This window comes from Bubalus kerabau, chromosome 15, assembly GCF_029407905.1.
Source record: "Bubalus kerabau isolate K-KA32 ecotype Philippines breed swamp buffalo chromosome 15, PCC_UOA_SB_1v2, whole genome shotgun sequence".
NCBI classification, from domain to species: domain Eukaryota; kingdom Metazoa; phylum Chordata; class Mammalia; order Artiodactyla; family Bovidae; genus Bubalus; species Bubalus kerabau.
The window spans coordinates 67,580,544-67,586,543 of record NC_073638.1 but is presented as its reverse complement, the minus strand read 5'-3'; positions in this window follow the sequence as shown (position 1 = coordinate 67,586,543).

Here is a 6,000-nt window from a genome sequence, read left to right as displayed (position 1 = left end):
ATTTCAAGTAAAATTAAAATTTGGTAATTCTTGTAAAATAGTCTTTCAATGGGTATCTTCAAGTGAGATTCAGATTTTTTTTCTTCTTTGTACTTTCTGTGTTTTTCCTTTATCTAAACCAAGACCATGTCTTTTTCTATTAAATTAATTTTTAAAAATTCACTTCCTTGATCAACTTTATCACTCTCAGTTACTGATATAACAGTTCGGTTCAGTCGCTCAGTCATGTCTGACTCTTTGCGACCCCATGAATCGCAGCACACCAGGCCTCTCTGTCCATCACCAACTCCTGAAGTTCACTCAAACTCACACCCATCAAGTCAGTGATGCCATCCAGCCATCTCATCCTTTGTCGTCCCTTTCTCCTCTTGTCCCCAATCCCTCCTAGCATCAGAGTCTTTTCCAATGAGTCAACTCTTCGCATGAGGTGGCCAAAGTACTGGAGTTTCAGCTTTAGCATCATTCCTTCCAAAGAAATCCCAGGGCTGATTTCCTTTAGAATGGACTGGTTGGATCTCCTTGCAGTCCAAGGGACTCTCAAGAGTCTTCTCCAACACCACAGTTCAAAAGCATCAATTCTTCAGTGCTCAGCTTTCTTCACAGTCCAACTCTCACATCCATACATGACCACAGGAAAAACCATAGCCTTGACTAGATGGACCTTTGTTGGCAAAGTAATGTTTCTGCTTTTCAATATGCTATCTAGGTTGGTCATAACTTTCCTTCCAAGGCGTAAGCGTCTTTTAATTTCATGGCTGCAGTTACCATCTGCAGTTATAACAGTATCTATTATTTATTGGCTTTTTAAATTTTGAAAAAAAAAGTTTTATGTTTAAAATAATTTTATTTAGATATGTTTTACATAGCATAAACCCACCAATTTGTAGATATTTATACAGCAATATTCATAGAGCTATTATTCACAGTAGTCAAAAGATGTGCTTAATTGCTCAGTCATTTGCAACCCCATGGACTGCGACTCTTTGCAACCCCATGGACTGCAGCTTGCCAGACTCCTCTGTCCATCGGATTCTCCAGGCAAGAATACTGAAGTGGGTTTCCATGCATTCCTCTAGGGGATCTTCCCAACCCAGGAATTGAACCCAGGTCTCCTGTATCACAGGCAGATTCTTTACCATCTGAGCCACCAACAACACAAATGTCCATTGAAGGACGATAAACAAGACGTGGTACATACATACACTGCAATATAGCTCATCCTTCAAAAGGGAAGAAATTTTGACACAAGCCACAACGTAGATGAACTCTGAAGACATTATTCAGAGCAAAATCAGTCAGTCACAGAGGGACAAATATTGTATGATTCCACTTAAACAGGGAACCCAGAACAGTCAAATACAGGAGATAGAAGATAGAGTAGTGGCTGCCAGGGGCTAGAGGAGAGAAATGAGGAATAATAATTGCTTAACTGGGTACGGAGTTTCAGCTGGGGAAGATGAAGATATTTTGGAGATAGATGGTGCTGATGGTTGTACAACAATGTGAGTGTTTACTTAATGCCCCTGACCTATACACCTAAAAAAGATCAAAACAGCAAACTTTATGTATATTTACCCACAATAAAAAAAAGAAAAAAATGCAATGTCAGGTGTACAGTTACATTTTAGTAACTTTCCAGGTGGTACAACCATCATCATAAATCAGTTTTAGGACATATTTATCCCTGTGATAAGACCACTGATGCCCATTTATCGTTAATCCCCACTCCCATTCCCTACCCCAGGCAATCACTCATCTGCCTTCTATCTCTATAAGTGTGTCTTTGTTGGACATTTCATATAAATGAATCATACAATAAACAGTCTCTTGTATCTGGCTTCTTTCACTTAGCCTGACACTTTTTGAAGTCTGCCCAAGATGTAGCCTGTACTTTATTCCTTTTTGTTGCCAAGTAGAACTTCACTGTGTGGGTATATCTCATTTTGTCTCCACATTCATCAATCTTTGGCTATTTAGGTTTCCAGTTTTTGGCTATTACACGGATGTTCTAGGAACATCCGTGACTTTACCTAACCCAGAGACAGCCTGAACCTTTTCTATGCCATTTGTGTGCATACATGTGTGTGTGTAAGCAGTATATAGTGTACACATGTGTGTGCACATATATATATATATTATTTTTTCTTTAATCTTGCAAGGTAGGCATAATTAGTTGCATTTTGTGGAAGGAAAGAGAGTTTAAGTAACTTGCCGAAAGTCACCAGCTAGTATTGCTGGGCAGAGAAAAAGGTCTGTGTGACTATAGGGGCAGTAGGCGGACAGAGGAGAAGGAGACTGAAACTGTAAACAGGGGCCCCTGGTTTTCCTGTGGACCTCATTCTCTTCCTGCGCTCACTGGCTCTGAGAGGAACGTGATGGGGAAGCGCCTCAGGGCGCCTCTCACACTGGTGGGGAGCCTCACAGAGGGAACTTTGCTCCAGTGGAACACCCTAGGGAAAACCAGGGGCCCCACGGGGCCACCCAGCTAGCTCTCATCTTTCTCAATCACTGTTCTTTGGTTTAGTAATTTAGGTTACACGTTCCAAAGAGTGGAAGAAGAGTTTATCAGAGTATAGTTAAAAGCCTGGTCTCTGGAGCTGGACCACCGAGGTTCACGTTCTGGTGTGGCCCCTTATTAGCTCTGTGGCCTTGGACAGGCTGCTCAGCCTCTCTGTGCCTCAGCTTGAAGTGAAGTGAAGTGAAAGTCGTTCAGTCATGTCCGACTCTTTGCGACCCCATGGACTGCATAGTCCACGGAATTCTCCAGGCCAGAATACTGGAGTGGGTGGCTGTTCCCTTCTCCAGGGGATCTTCCCAACCCAGGGATTGAACCCAGGTCTCCCACGCTGCAGGTGGATTCTTTACCAGCTGAGCCACCAGGGAAGCCCAAGAATACTGGAGTGGGTGCCTCAGCTTAAAACATGAATAATAATATGTCTACTTCATTGCATTGTTAAGAGGTTTAAATGAGATAATATAGAGAGAGTTGAGTGTTACACTAGCGCCCACTGATAGTTAGACTTGAGTGAATATTAAATGTTGTTCTTACAATTACTTGTTACCGAATTATTCTTGGGGGTGGGGTCCCAGAAGCTTGGAAGACTCTTAGGGCCCCTGCATCACCCTGACTGTCCATCACCTCAGCACATGATGCTCCAAACATCAGCCTGTCTTCTCTGTAGGCTTTTCCAGTTACTCTTACGCGGGAAGAAAGAGGACAGGCAGCTGATGACAATATTCCCTGAGAGAAAACACTCCCATCATAGCTCAAAGGCAGAGAGACCTCAGCCCACAGCTGAGCACTTTAGGAAATGCTTCATCTCCTGGTTTCCCTTCAGATTCTTCCCTCCCAGTCTGATGACGGGCCCATCTGTCCCCACTCTCTCTCTGGGCTCCCCCAGTCCGTTCTGCACGAGCCTGCTACCCATGCTTCCCTCCAAGCATCTTTGCATTTTGAGGGAAGAACAGAGCTAGAGATGAGTTGGGGAGGATTACCTGGGGTTTTCCTGCTCTGGTCCCCACTACCAGCATATGTGTAGATTCAGAAACAAGTCTCTCCTTTACCCTGAGAACTGCTGAGCCTCCTCTTCAATTCCAAGGGAAGTATTTAATAGTTAAATCTGAAACCATGTGAGATGGCACGCCTTAGCAGCCGCCTATCCGCTCCAGTACTCTTGCCTGGAAAATCCCATGGATGGAGGAGCCTTGTAGGCTGCAGTCCATGGGGTCGCTAGGAGTCGGACACGACTAAGCGACTTCACTTTCACTTTTCACTTTCATGCATTGGAGAAGGAAATGGCACCCCACTCCAGTGTTCTTGCCTGGAGAATCCCAGGGACAGGGGAGCCTGGTGGGCTGCCGTCTATGGGGTCGCACAGAGTTGGACATGACTGAAGCAACTTAGCAGCAGCAGCAGCATCGACTGAATCAAGGATGGATACATGCTTGACCTAGACCAGATTCTTGAGAATTTGGACTGAGAAATTCAAAGAAATCAGACTGCAGGAGTCCATGAACTGGAAGGCCTCTGTACCTTTCAGGGGTCATGTGTAACAGAAGAGGAGAGCATTTACATAGAAGCTTGTGTGTGCGGGAGTGTGTGTATAAGTCAGGCAGACTACCTTAGGATCTTAGTTCTTGAAAGGTTCCAGTCTACACTTACAGGAATCGCCCCTGGATATCCTCCGCTTAGGTTACAATGTACTCCTGTGCTTTCAGGGACCCTCTCCAACTGCATACAAGCTTGTTCAAACAAGCATACCATAGGCAATATTGTACTTAGAAAGCAGAGCAGTGATTTAAAAGCTCTCTGGCAAGAGGTCAGACCAAACTACATTTGAATCTCATCGCTCACATTTTCTGGTTATGTGATCCTAGGCAAATTGCTCAATCTCTCTGCACTTCAATTTCCTCATCTAATGAAGATGATAACTTTTCTTCATAAAACTTCTCAGAGGATTATACAAAACAATGAATGTAAAATACTTAGGGTGGTACATAGCATATAGTTGATGATCAATACATGATTATTTTATTATATTTATATTGTATTATATCTTTATTGACATTTTATCATTATGAAATTTGCATGATTCAAATTAGCAACACCAAATTTCTTTTGCTAGCATTTACATAGTATACGTTTCCAACCTTTCAGTTTCAATCATTCTCTGTTCAAAGATTTAAAGTGCGTCTCTTATAAACAGAATATAGTTATCCTTTCATCTGGTCTAACCTTCTCTGTCTTTTCGTTGGCGTGTTTAGTTCATTAATATTTAATGTAATTTCTGATGTCACTGTATTTTAGTCTACTGTCTTGCTACTGGGCATGACCCTTACTCCCAGAATGTGGCCTTTCTTGAGCCTCAACCAAAAGGTGGGACTTGAACCTCTGTCTCCTCAGCATTCTGCAACAGCTGAAATCTGTTCTGTTCTTTAGCGTCCCAGCTGCTGTTTTCTGCTGGGTTTCTTGGAGTTCTCACTGCATGTTCAGCTTGTGTGTGTTTGTATGCGTGCGCTCAGTCGTGTCTGATTCTTTGTGACCCCATGGACTATAGCCCGCCAAACTCCTCTGTCCATGGAATTTTCCAGGCTAGAATACTGAGCAGGTTGCCATTTCCTACTCCAAGGGATCTTCCCGACCCAGGGATCAAACCCACATCTCCTGCATTGGCAGGCAGAATCTCTACTGCTGAGCCACCAGGAAAGCTCCATGTTCAGCTTAGGAGTCAGTCAACAGCTTGAGGGAAACAAGCATGCAGGTTTCCCATTTAGTCCTCTCTATCATTCTCCCTTCCTTCAAGTTCCAGCTACTCTCTAGCCTTAAACTCTGATCTCAGTCCAGTAAGACTGCTGCTTGCTGCTGCCACTCACTCTGTCTTACTCACACCCCTGCTGGTGACTTGGGGAAAAACCATCTGGAAAAACCAGGATGAATGTGAAGTTTTGCCTCATTTGTTTCCCTTCTCTTAGGGAGGGATCATAGCAGTTCAGATCCTGCCTGCACTGGGTGATCGCCAATTCCTCCAGTTACTTTATATATTTTATCCAACTTCTATAATTATTCTGGCAGAAAAGTTCATCTGATACAAGTCATTCCCCTATGGCCAGAACCAGAAGCTGTGTGCTATTTCCATTTATTGAGCCCGTCTCAAAACTGCCTTGGAGTGGGCAGCAAAAGTTTCTGTTGGCAGGTAACTGACTTGATCCTAGTTCAGTCTATAGAGAATGCAATGACCTCATAATTTGGACTCCAGACAAAGCTATCTCCAAGATATATAACTGATATCAGGCTTAAGTTTAGGTATTGGTTAAAAATTATGTGTTCCTGAGAATATGAAAGAATTTAGGAGACTGTTGGGTTCAAGGTATTCACATTGCTTAGTATTCTTCTCAAAGGTGATTAGACGCAGGACAGAAGAACCAAGGAAATTAAGAACCAATGTAATGAGTGACTTGGTGAGAAAGGCATACTTCTGAAGGTAGACTGGGAAACTAGGC